This window comes from Siniperca chuatsi, linkage group LG6, assembly GCF_020085105.1.
Source record: "Siniperca chuatsi isolate FFG_IHB_CAS linkage group LG6, ASM2008510v1, whole genome shotgun sequence".
NCBI lineage: Eukaryota > Metazoa > Chordata > Actinopteri > Centrarchiformes > Sinipercidae > Siniperca > Siniperca chuatsi.
The window spans coordinates 25,430,911-25,442,765 of NC_058047.1; positions in this window are offsets into that span (position 1 = coordinate 25,430,911).

Here is an 11,855-nt window from a genome sequence, read left to right on the forward strand (position 1 = left end):
AATGAGCTAAAAGTAGCATAATGTCGCCGAAATGCCGAACCGATTTGCGATCGGATGGATTCGGCTGAGGAGTTGGGACGAGCCAAATCAAAGTGTAACGTGGCTATTAATATTTTACATTAGCCCTGTTGATTTTATCATTTTGGGATGTAGTGGGGCGTAAACGCACATGTTTACCCACGTTTTTCAAATGCGACATAGGGTTTACTCACCTTTTTATGAGTAATGTGTCATTATTATTCATCTAACTGTAAGATTGAGTAGGGCCTATACAAAATTATAATTATTTTAGATTTTGAAAATGATCCTCTATTGTTACCATAAGTCAGGTTAGGTGGTGTAGAAATGCAGGAAATTTGTTTGAAATGACGTCTTTCTTTTCTGGGGGAGGACGCCCAGAGCCCCCATTAGCCAATGTATCTTTCCAGGTTTGCTCCTCCATTCTAAAACATAACCGGGCGCCCATGGGCCTGCTGAGTTCACATCATCTCAGTTTTTATGTATTTATGAGTGTTGTGCTCATTTCACTCTCTTTTTCATTGTGTGGAAGGTTTTTTTGTGTGACTCATAATGACCCCTCCTGCTCCAAGGTGCATGGCCAGATTAACCTGTTAGGAGGCCATGGGCCAAAAAGCCCCCCCCCCCACCCCAGGGTGATTCGAATTTCTTGACGAATTTGCAATTGATCAAATTACGTACAACCAGATGGCACACAGTGGATCTTTTGTGTTGAGTATTACCTCTTTCATTTTGATAGAAATTTGAAATTAGTATGCATGTAGGCAGGGAGGTCCACATGCTGTTTACCATATATTGTCTGCTTTTGCTTTTTGCTGATATCAGTAGGTCATATGGACTCGACATAAGATGCGAATGAAGGATTAAATAAGATGCATCCATATTAAGATTCCAACCAACCGGTTTATGATTACTTGCCTTAAGTGTTTCAAATGACAAACAGTTTTTTGCATAATCAGGGCAAAAGAACCCAAACATCTGCCATCTTGAGCATTTCTGATAGAACGTATATGATCTTAATTATTGTAGGGTAACTCGCCTCATGCTAATCAGTTCCTTTAGTGACACTGTAGTCATTTACATTGTATGTATATAGCCCATAACAACACGGGAATACCCAAAATGGCTTATGCCATGATCAGTGATGTTGATGTAGCGAGTCCCCGGGACCCCCAGGTGGTCATTTGAGTGGGTGCCCAATAAAATGTGTGTTTTTTTGACAAATTGTAGTGTTCAACTCGTGTTTGATGTTATATGGTTAAAATTCTGGTTATGAATGTATGTTGAAAATGTATCTGAAAATTAAACAACTAAAATCCCAAAATCTGTAAACACAGTGCAGACACACAGCAGCTGACAGGAAGAGGAGGTCATATTATACAGAGAAATATTTGCTTTTTCTGGGTGAATAAATGTTAAAAAGGGAAGCGAGAATGCTGAGCTTTCAAGTTTCATCAGGAGTCATAACACCATCAAGCACATCATGTTTAATTAGGAAAGTAGTTTAAAAACACGCACACAAAGGGCTACCATTTACTGCATACTGCCGTTAGAAACTGAGTACAATAAGCTGATAATGAGCCTGATCAGCCACCGTCAGTAATCAATACAAACACCCATTATTAGACTGTAAACCATTAATCAACGGCAGAAAATCTTATCATACTTTAGCAGTTACCTAGTGTTTCTGCAGTGGTGACAAAACATAAAAATATCTAGGTTGCATACAGTATTAGCAGTTTGAATAATATTGAAGCTCCCTGTGCTCAATTCACCATCTATCGTGTGTGTGTGTGTGTGTGTGTGTGTGTGTGTGTGTGAGAAGGTATTTGAGGATTTTTTTCGGTCGTTACCAAAGTAACGACTTTTGACAATGAGGTTTCTTTAGTTTCTTTCTATGTTAAAGAGTAAAACACACAATCCCATTTTAGTTTGAAACCATTAACAACCACAGACAAATGATATGGTTACAATTAGGTTCAACATTATCAGCTTGTCCTTTGCTCTACAGGAACGTTTAATCTAAACAAGATGTCTTAGCCAGTGGGTGTTGCTTATTTTGATCACGGTTCTGTTAGCACAGAATCAAGACTGAAGAATAATAACTTAGGCTGTAATATGGAGAACACTATTTATACTGTTTATGAAAGATTTAGCTCGCTTTGATTTCCTCTCTCAAGCTTATGTTCTTGTCTTGACATCTTTTCCTAAAATACCAGTGAATGGCATTCATGATTCAACTGGACAATAACACAATCAAGCAATTGTGGGATGAACCAGATCACTGAAAGCAAATAAGACTTTTTCCTCCCACAAATCCTTGAATAGCATCGCCATTTAAACATCAGTCTGCGTGTAAGCTAATGTTTTCTGACATAGCATACTGTAAGGCCACTTATTCCACAACTCTGTCAGGGAGCTCTTCCAACGCCTTGTTGGAAGTTTAAAACCAATCCAGTTGTAATCTGCAGCCGTCAAAGAAATGTAGACAGATTTCTAAAGGCGTTCTTTCTGCACGGTTGCTTAGCTACTCCCACGGACTGCAGGCTGAGATTTTCATTGCTCTTTAGTGTTGTGTGAATGGCCAGTAGCTTTCAGACCAGATCTCATTTGGGGTTTTTTTTGGTCTGCTGTCAAGTAATTACTTCTAATCAATCCAGAGCTTTGCTTCAGTGACGGGTTAATAATGAATTTTCTGAAATTTCCTTCTGCTCAAATAGAAGCACTGGTGCAAGAAAGTGGAATTTCTTCAAAATCTCCATGAAATCTGTAAACCTCCTTGCTGTTGTTCCTTTATTTGATTCTGTGATAACTGCAAACTAAAGACCAGAGCATAATTGAATCACAGACCTGGTGGTAGTTTTATGGAAATATCTCAGCATGACAGCACCGTAACATTGGATTTCTGCTGCTACACACTTCACGTAAACCAGTGTACTTAGAAACCCTCTGCCCCATGATGCATGACATCATTTGGAGAGGCGACGATAAGAATAATCCATATTGTTGTATCTAGGCCAAGTAATCAACACTGCATAACTGGAAATGTTCACTGTTGCCAAGCTGTACGTGTATCAGTTGGTACTGTATTTCCTTAAGTTTGTGCTTCAGTCTCTCCATGCAGTTTTTTGGTGATCTCCAAAGACACATGTTTATAACCGATGGGATTTACCATGAATTAATAATAGGTTAAATAATACATGTCATATTTCTGGTGGATGTTTTAGATGAAACAGCGCTGCATGTAGTGCACTATAATGGTATGGTGAGTAGTGCAGCATGTGTTCTCCTTTGTAGCTAAGTGCAGTTAATGTTCGCCAGTAACTTAATATTATATTGCATATTTTGAAGTGTATCTTAAACTGTTTTGAGTGTGTTTGCTGTGGTAGTATGTAAGGTAGTGCATTATGTTATGTATGCGCTGTATATACTATACATATAAAATTTATTTATTTAACTGAGGAGTTTTATCAAAAATACAACATATAAGCCCCCAAATACCCCTATTGAAACTTTATTATAATTTAAAGCTGCTGTAGTGAATATTTTATAATAACAATGGATCAAATCACTGTGTGTAAGGTGAAAGGGGTCACTCATAGTGGTAAACCCACAGAGAATTATCACCCGACTGCAGTTCCCTGCAGCTCTACGAAGCATTTTAGCGTCTTTTTGTTTTGGTTTTCTGGTCCACAACTCCACACTGTTCACTGTCACCGCTCTCTTAGTGTATTTTCAGCCACAGCAGGCAGCTGTTTTCAGCAAAAAAGCCCTACAAACCCACTGTATGCTACCTGCACCGAATAACACTGAACAGCACACAGACAAAGTTAGCGACTGGCTGGTGATCATAGTGGAGCATTTAGCCACTAAAGAGCCACATATTTCCCTCAGGAGGTTGGTGGAGACCAAAAACAGAGCTAAAAGAGAGTGAATATTCGCACATCAGGTGGACAAAATCGGGACTTCAAATGATGCTGGGGTGTGTCTGCTGTATGTGTAAATAATAATGCTAACAAGTTTGCTGTATCAACCTTTAAAGTGATAATATGTCAATGTTGTGTTCACAGCTTGTTTCCGCTCCTGGCCAAAAAATCAGTTATTGCAGGCATTTAAGCTTGTACATAATGTTCATTTAACAGATGCCAAATTCCAAAAGATGCAAATTGTCTCTAGCTACTTTGATCTATATGCTTTGGTCGTTTCTGGGTCTGCATATAAAGACTGGGGTTCAGTGTTTCATTCTGCCAGAGATTCGCACACCATACAGCACTAATTGAACCAAATCCAGTCATTTTCATTGTAAAGCCAGAGAATGCTGCCTAGTCTACGAATACTTACAATCCTTACGTTGTCTTTACCTGCTAGCCCGTTGTCTTATCCTAATTAATTGGAAAAAAACAAAAAACCCTTCTCAGGTGCTAGGTATTTGAAAAATGTCATGTATCATTTAAAGCTAGAGAAAATCAAATTTGCCATAACCTGAAAATCTGCACATTTTCAGAAAATCTGGATACCTTTTAGATCCTATTTTTCCATGGTCACTGGGATTCAAAATTGGAGTGACTAATAGTATCCCCCATGCAGGAATTTAAAAGGATAGCTCAACATTTGGTAACCACAAAGCACAATTTATGCACTTTGTTTTTGTATGGATTAAACAAATGAGATGTAACGTTAATTAGTGAGCTATAGAGGCGCTGGTAGGCAAACTGTGAACCCCCTGTTTCCAGTCTTTATGTTAAGCTAAGCTAAACATAAGCTAAGCTAAGCATAAGCTAAGCATAAAGGGTATAAGCATATCTCCCAAAATGTCAAACTACTCCTTTAAGATCTTGTGAATGCGCTGTGTCAATATTATTTTGATGTGTATGAGTAATTTGTTTCCTTTTTTATTGTAATTCCATGGGAATTAGTTTATTGGATGGGTCGTATATAACTTGGAAACTCAAATAAAGAGATTTTAAAAGAAAGAAAGAAATTAGAATCCACAGAATCCTCTGCAAGATGACATCAGTTGACTTTACAGCTCAAACAAACACACAAACATGTCAGGGGCATCCACCCTTCATCTTCAATGTTCTTGGATGGAAGTAATTCAATTATGTCCCAGCACGTTTGTGTTTGTATTGCATATCGCAGCGAAGCCTGATTGAACTCTTCTGAGATATCACACGGGATCAGCAGATGTTGCGTAGACCTCTGTGACCCTGTAAGTTCCACAGTCATGATCTGTGTGTGTGCAGTGGCTTGCTGAGGCGTAGCAACACTGGCAGCTTCTTTTTCCCCTGCTTAGCCTGTGAGTAATGCTCAGACCAGATCGCGGGGGCTGGGCCACGAGGGTTCATTAACTCAGCTGAAGCCTGATGAGCTGGAAAACTCCTAACCTTCAATGTCTTAGCCCAGCAAAACTCCACAGAGGACTTAAATTTTGCCCAGCACGGTAAATGGCCTGAGTCTACGTTCATTTGACTATTGACTAACAGATACCAGAAAAACAAGCCGAAAAAATAGGTGCTTTGTTGTCATTTGCAACCATATGAGTTCCATGATTTGACTATTATGCAAAGCTCCATCAGATTACATGACAGGAAGCGAATATAGCGCACATAGTGTTCATGGTTTTAATCTAGAGGTAACTTTGGCATTTCAGTTGGACTACACTTAATTCTTTCAGACAGTAACGTGCATCTCAGGACCACTGTATGTTGCCTTGAGTTGACAGTGATGTGGCGTGGGAGAGCTGCACATAGTGACCGCGAGCTGACAGTGTTTACTGCCCAGAGGCTCCACTTCCAGATGACTGCAGACAACTGTTTCACTTGACCTTGGCCGTTTTAAGAAGCAGGCCGAGACCTGACCTGTCAGGTACGGTTCACAGGGACGTTTTAGGTCAATGATGGAAAGTTTCAGGAGAGTCTGTTTGGTGCCTGGTGCCTGAAAGTGATAGAGCGCGCATAAATCAGTGTGACATGTGGCTGTCATTTCTCAAAGATAAAAGGTTCAAGTAGCTGATCCTCTACGTCCAGATCTAAGACAAAGTTTCACAGGAATGGCTCATGGTTCATAGGCTCACATTTGGGGTTAAGAGATGGCATGTAAAACTACAGCAACTAGTAGTACACATGTTTTAAAAGCAGCAACTGGGGAAAAAAAAAACTAAAACTGTATCAATACTGCTCTTATGTATGTCTATTAAGTATGAAGCTATAGCAAGGAGGCAGTTAGCTTAACTTAGCATAAGACTCAACGCAGGGAGAGACGGCTAGCCTGGCTTTGTCCAAAGTTCAAAAATCCCCCTATCAGGAAGTTTAACAAACGTGGCAAAATGGCTGCACAGTGTTTACATCCAGATAAAATTTACTATTTACACTAGTACAACTGATTCAGAAAAAGAGCTATACAGTGTATCTTTGTATCTGGTTTCACTTGTTAACGTTATTGTGACAATAAACAACAAAGAGTACTTATCTGTGAGTGCGGGTGATCTGTTTGTTTTGATCTTTGCTGTGACCGTGCGCCCGATACAGTGTGTGAGATTTGGAGCTGGGCGCGCTGCTATTTTTCCATTATCTTTCACGTGTTAACGAACCATTTAAATATGCGACACAGCTAAAGTAGCTTATTTAGCTAACCGATGTGACTACAAGGCTAGCAGTGTGCATAACTGTCTTGGAATAATGAGTGAACACAAGTCAGAGAGGTTTTCCTGTTCTTCCCATTCTGTGGACATTGCGTGAATACAGCATTAGGTTGCGGTAACCTAATGGTAGGCAGATTTTTGAACTTTGGATAGAGCCAGGATAGCTGTTTCCCCCTGCTTTCAGTCTTTATGTTAAAATAAGCCTACCTCTTTGCCCTGGCTTGATACTTAACGAACTGACATTTGGTAGTGATCTTGTGTAACTCTTGGCCAGGAAGCTAATAAGCGTGTTTTCCAAAATGTTGAACTATTCCTATAAAGGCTTCTTAAGACTAGAGTTTTTCCAGTCAGAATCAGTTAATTATCCCAAGAGCAGGACTTTGACTTAGGTGGCAGCAAAGCTGGATTGTCAACCAGCAAAGTGGGCAACTGTTAAATAACCACCCCAGACCACCACGGGCCCTCTTGCTCACTGTGAGTCAGTGAGTGTATGGTTGTGGTTATTTGTTTAATTAAACTTTTGTTTGAGGAAATTCGCATCTAAGTCACAATATCAGCTGATATGCAAAAGTCTTTATGTTGGGCCTTCCTTAAATACCTGATCTGGTGGCACTGTCTTTAGGAGGGTGCCTGTCTCAAAATCTAGTTTTAGGACTGTCATTATTTCTGTATTTTGCTTACAAACTCACTATTCTTAAATTGAATGTGATCAAATTACCATACAGCAAATGTGGGACAATCTAGTACTCCAGCATAGGAACACAATGCACAAAGAGCGGCCAGTTGGGGCCCCCAACAGGTTAATCCAGCTATGGGGGGCACCTGTGTACAGCAGTATCAGCTACAAACAGTGCATGGTTATTGCACAATACAAAGACAGTAAAATCGCATAGTGTAAAAGGTCATGCAGTATTGTGTCAGAGCAGAGACAATGAGATGCATAATAGTATATGAAAATGTTGACATAGTTCCTGAGGCTGAAACCTAGCTAAAGTTGGAAAGTAACAGCAGGTTTTGCAGACATTGGAGGTTCAAGATTGTGTAAATATCACTTGGGTAAAAATAAATAGCATGGTATTAAATCATAACAGCAGAAGGGGAGATACAAGCAGTTCAAACAAGACTTTCGCACCAAATTCCTTCCCCATGCCCCACATTAAAGCATGCAAAGCGTTTTTCCCCACGGGGCTAAACCTCAAGTGATCCTCATGAGTTCAGTTATGGTGCAAATATCACACAGGGCTAAGAGCTGTATGAGTGTGCTTAAGCCAACCTTGCAATGAGTTTTGTCCAGAGGGAGAGATGATCCAGCCACTAAGTGGCAGTGTTGTTCCAGCGATGAAACAACACCAGCAGAACATGGAGCGCAGGTTTGAAGGGAGCAAATTCATGTTCTACATGTGTGATTACAGCATCATCATTTGACATGTATTAAATCACCAGACAACCTTTGCTTATTAGCCAACAACCTGACAGAGAATATAATATGATTAATACAGATCATCCCAGCATACTCTACTCTTAATATACACATAAATGCATTCATGTCAACATGCCTTTGCTCTCTTTCTTCCCTCTCTCGCCATCCTGATTCTGTCTCATCTTTCTCTCATCACCTCTGACTGTAAAGCAGACAAGCCCTCCTGGCAGATGTCATTACCAATCCAAACTGTTTCTCTGTGACATACTGTGTCACCCTGGACACACTGACTGCTCCCACTTGGCCCATCCATGCAGCAGGAGGCACCGATCAGATATCATATAATTCATCAGAAATTGTGATGTTTCTGACTCATCTGAGTTGCACTTTTGCCTTGAGCTCAAGTGAGGCTGCCACTGAAAAGTAGCCAGAAAACGATTGCTTTGATATGAGGCACTAACAGGAGGAGGATGAAAGCCAAATCAGAGCTGATGAATTAAGAGTGGCAAGTAACACATTTATTCTTAACTGCTGCCTTTGAGCAAGGCAGTGTATTTTGAGCTTAATCAGTGTCCTGCCATGCTCATTTGATATTACATAACCTCAATAAACTCTGTAAGAAACTTGTTTTTAGACTTTCTTTGCTACAAAACAATAATTTCTTCTTACACTACTCATCTTACAACAGAAATGTGAAACTTCTACACAAATTCTAAGGTTTACTGGATATTACTTCATGGGAGTTTCACTCGAGGTGAGTACTATTAGCGGGGTTTCCTGGAAACATACGACCTCTGTCACTATGACTGTAAGGATGAAGGTATTAGACTGTCGAGGGTTTGCTCATAAACCCACTGCTGCTCTGGTGCTACATCAACAGTGATTTCCCCTTTGGTACCTAATGGCTTTACATGTTTCCCCAAATATGTGAAGACCTCTGGGAAACTTTAAAATATACTGTCACTCCTGGAAAAGCCAACGCTTTCTTTAAGCATCAGCAACACAGTAATTTGATGTCAGAGTAAAACTTCAGTTGAAGGGCAAAATGAGCAATAATTTACAAAGCTTTTGTTTCTTTTGTCTCTGATTTGCCTGAGGTGAAACAGCCATTTAGGAATTCCTACAAACAATGCTCCACCTCTACTTAGTAGAAGTTCCCAGATTTGTCATGCAATGCCTGTAGGAATACAGTGCATTTTCTGCTCTGCCGCAAAATCGCTTTCTGCTCCACTGCCATTCTCTTGCCCGTTTGTTGGGGCAGTGCACAGCCTCATGTGATTTATTGAGCTTGATTGCAAGAGCCATCATTAAGAGTCTATAATCCTGAAACGGGCCTGCTTGATTTTTACTGTCCATTTCCTTCATTTCTTGCTGAATAAATTTCTGCGCAGCTCAGATTCTAGTCTCAACATATGCCACTTTATGCTCTGTCTAGTTGACAAACTTTTGTGTGCAATTGCGGAACATTAAACCAGTAAGGTGCATGTGAGGATGTTGTCTCTGGTATGCCTCCATCACATCATCGCCCACAGTGTCACTTCTAACAGAGGAGAAGGCAGCAAACACTTCCTTTTCATGTGATTTCTTTGGAAATGAAAGGCACTGTGCGAGAGAAACCCAGAAAATGAGGAGGAATTACAACAAGGTAGCCACGCAAGGCACCGGGACTTGGAGATGATGAAACAGAAGCCCACTTTAGAACAGAGAGCCCTACAAATCTTACAAGTCCCCAGTTTATCAAAGCCAATCCAGGAGGCGAAGCCCTGCCCCCCCCCCCTTCAGTCATTTCATGCCCTCATGCATCTTCACATCTCTGCAGAGAGGTGAAGTTTGAAACCAGATAAATAGCTCACCCCATTTACCGGCAAGTCGAACACCTTCATTTCCCCCGAATATTTGTTCAGTGTAGCTGGGTAACGTTTCATCCAGAATTTGTGCCTTTGCTTGTTTGTAAAAAGGGGTGTGCAATGGCTACTAAAAATAGCTTGACCCACTTTTTCAATAGGACTCACTGGCATTGTTAAAAGGGATAGATCACATCACACAAGACCTTTAATAGAAACATCCAGTCATCATCTTTTCAGTATAATCTTGAGGCTACGATGACATCACCCCCAATATGCTTTTCCTTTATTTAAACGCTCAGCAAGGCCAGTCTCTGGTTTCAGTCAGTTTGCTATGAAGGACATGCATCACTGTGGTTTCTCCACTATTACTGATCTGTTTGAAAATGGACAGGACTGCCTTAGAAAGTACTCCGTACTAAAGGCAGCTACCATTGGGCTGTGGTTTCCCATAATAAGACATCTTTATTGTCTGACTTTTACCTTTTATCAGCATATCAGTGAGCACCCGTCTCCAGACAGGTGAACTCAGGGACCTACAGCAGTGATTCCCAACCACAGGTACTTGCACCCCAGGGGGCTACTTTTGCAGTTACCAGGGGGCACGTGGAAAGATTGTGGAGTAGCTCAACTAATCTGAAAAAAGAGAAATTCTATATACAATATGTTCACATATTTGTGTTAAGGAGGAAAATGAGCGAAATAGAACCATCCAAATTGGTGTGATACTGATCTTTAGTAAATTTATTGTCACAATAACCAGTAAGCTATCAGCTGCAATAGGCTACTGCACAGTACACACCTCTCACCAACCTGAGTCAGTTGTAACACCTTAACACCATGCGAGCGTGCAAGCTAGCAGAGAAGTCGAAATAGTTAAAAGGTTTAAATAGTTACGTAAAAGAAGAGATCAAGGCACGAGGACGCCAAAACAAAGGCTAACAAATCCTACATTTGCACTTTATGATATTCACAGAGCCCATGCAGTACATGCTGCAGTACATATATGCCGTTTATAAAGATCTGCTAAATCCACATTACTTTGTACTCATAAATGGTTCTGCAATAATAAAGACGTTCTGAACAAAACATTTTCTCCAAAGTGAGCTGCAAGTCATCTAATGGAAGTGTAAAATCCTGGACAACTCCCCTGACACCTTCTTGTAGATCTGAATCCAGACAGTGCGCTCTGAAGTGCTGCACTTTCATGGGAGAAAAAAAGAGGCCTGCTCCTATGGCAACAGAAAATCAGTTAAATGAAGACAAACAGGAGGCCTCTGAACCTCCACCTACGCGTGCACTAAAAAACACAACCTCCTTTCACAAATCCATCAATGTGGTAACTTTGTAGACTCGCTGAATGCTAATGGCTCATAGCATGCACTGCTTAAATAGGTCACGACTGGGAATAATTGTATTAACTGCTGTAAATAGAAATAAACAGGGGAAAGTGAAGAACAGTAATGGCTTGTCGGGATCTATTCAGAGGCTTTCTCAGAAAATGGCGGAGAAGTCTTGAGGGAGGCACTCAGTGTCACAATTCGGCTTTTTGTAAAAACTGCCATCTGCTTAAGAAAGCCAATTATGAACAGAGCGATGGGAAAGCAAAAAAAAAGTGTCTTTAAGACTAGAAGTTTAAACCTGATAACATTCTTCAGAAAATGAGCTTCACTGATGTTCGCTCATATCTGAATAAAACAGATAATATGACTTTGGAGCTCTTATTCTACTTTACCTTACATCTCTGACCTTTTATACAGAATGCATTAAACAGTGATTAAGTGGTCTGTAATTCAGAGTGGGATATTAGGAGAATATGAACTAAAAGGCTTAGTTATATAGTGTGATCTATCCAGTCTACTGTCTCTCTGTTTTTCTGGATCTTCCCCACAATGATTGAATGTCATGACTTGTCCTGAGACACAATGCC